We start from the raw sequence: 1,913 nt of genomic DNA, 5'->3' as shown, positions 1-1,913 counted from the left end.
AGACAAAGGTTTCTAAAATAGGTGACTAATCACACCTCGTAGATGATTGATGACGACTCCAAACCCTTATCTTGAAAGAGACCTATCAGAGGATGACGTCGGCCGCTTCGCGTCGCGATGACATTGTGACACTAATTAATTGTCATGTGATGCTTACTCTCAAGGTAAATTAATCATTAGACCATCACCAACTAAAGTAGGGACAGAATCACCTACATTTTTAGAATGAATTCATGGTGATATATGTGGGCCTATTAATCCATCAAGCGGACTCTTTAGATATTTTATGGTATTAATAGATGCATCGAGTAGATGGTCACATGTATGCTTATTATCAAGTCAAAACATTGCAGTTGCAAGATTACTTGCTTAGATAATTAAGTTACGAGCACAATTTCCTGATTATACAATTAAAAGCATTCGTCATGATAATGCTGGTGAGTTTACATCCCAATCATTAATAATTATTATATGGCAATTGGGATAAGTGTTGAACATCTTGTATCTCATGTTCATACACAAAATGGTTTAGCCGAATCATTTATAAAACGACTGCAGTTAATTGCTAGACCAATGCTTATGATAGCTAAGCTTCCTACATCTGTACGGGGACATGCTATTTTGCATGCAACACCACTTGCACGTATTAGGCCCCAACAGCCTATCATAAATATTCTCCATTACAATTAGCTTATAGCCAAGAGCTGAATATTTCCCATCTGAGAATTTTTGGATGTGCAATATATGTTCCCATTGCTCCGCCACAACGTACTAAGATGGGACCTCAAAGGCGATTGAGAATATATGTTGGTTTTGATTCCCCATCAATCATTAAATATCTTTAGCCCTTGACAGGTGATGTATTTTCTGCACGATTTGCTGATTGTCATTTTAACGAGACAAACTTTCCAACATTAGGGGGAGAAATTAAGAAGTTGGAAAAATAAATTACATGGAATGAATCTTTGTTGTCTCATTTAGATCCCCGTACAGATCAAAGTGAACTTGAAGTTCAAAAGATAATCTATTTTCAAAATATAGCTAATCAATTACCATATGCATTTATAGATACTAAGAAAGTGACTAAGTCATATATTCCAGCTGCAAATGCTCCATCAAAAATTGATATCCCAATACAACAAGTTGTCATTAATAAGTCTGCGACATGCCAGAAGCGTGGGAGACCAATGAGTTCTAAAGATATAAATCCTCGAAAAAGAAAAATAGTCAATAATAAAAATTACTCGATTGAGAATGTGGATATTCCAGAACAAAACCTAAACATGACTACTCATGAAAATACCGAGGAATGTCAAGTACCTGAAGATAATAATGAGATTTCAATAAATTACGTCATGACAGGAAAATATGGAACCAAACTAATATAGTTACTGACAACATTTTTGCTTATAATGTAGCTATTGACATTATATCCGAAAGTGAAAATTATGAACCAAAATCTATCAAAGAATGTCAACAAAGAAAGGATTGGCTTAAGTGGAAAGAAGCAATCCAGGCAGAATTAAACTCACTTTCAAAACGTCAAGTCTATGGACCAGTAGTCCGAACACCAAAAAGTGGTAAACCTATGGGATACAAATGGGTATTTGTAAGAAAAAGAATAAAAACAACGAGGTCACAAGATATAAGGCAAGACTCGTTCCACAATGGTTTTCACAAAGACTTGGTATTGATTATGAGGATACATATTATGTGGTGGTAGATGCGATTACACCGAGATATTTAATTGGTCTGACTGTGTTTGAAAGTCTTGACATGCATCTTATGGATGTAGTCACAACATATTTATATGGATCTCTTGATAATGATATATATATGAAAATCCTTGAAGGATTTAAGGTACCTGAAACATATAATCAAAGTTCTCGAGAACTGTATTCAATAAAGTTACA

General features: G+C 34.7%; 1 long non-coding RNA gene across 1 annotated transcript; it reads right to left on the bottom strand.

The window, feature by feature from the left end:
* Window positions 1-457: 457 nt before the first annotated feature.
* On the bottom strand, window positions 458-1,913 carry LOC148210739 (uncharacterized). Its single transcript, XR_015791899.1, has 2 exons — window positions 1,533-1,913; window positions 458-867 (listed from the first exon to the last, which is right to left on the bottom strand). It is a non-coding gene; the product is annotated as an uncharacterized LOC148210739 (long non-coding RNA).

Source organism: Momordica charantia (genome assembly GCF_013281855.1).
Source record: "Momordica charantia cultivar OHB3-1 chromosome 6 unlocalized genomic scaffold, Mcharantia_2.0 BLBB01000006.1, whole genome shotgun sequence".
In the NCBI taxonomy this organism is placed as follows: Eukaryota; Viridiplantae; Streptophyta; class Magnoliopsida; order Cucurbitales; family Cucurbitaceae; genus Momordica; species Momordica charantia.
This window is presented reverse-complemented; position numbering and strand designations above follow the sequence as displayed.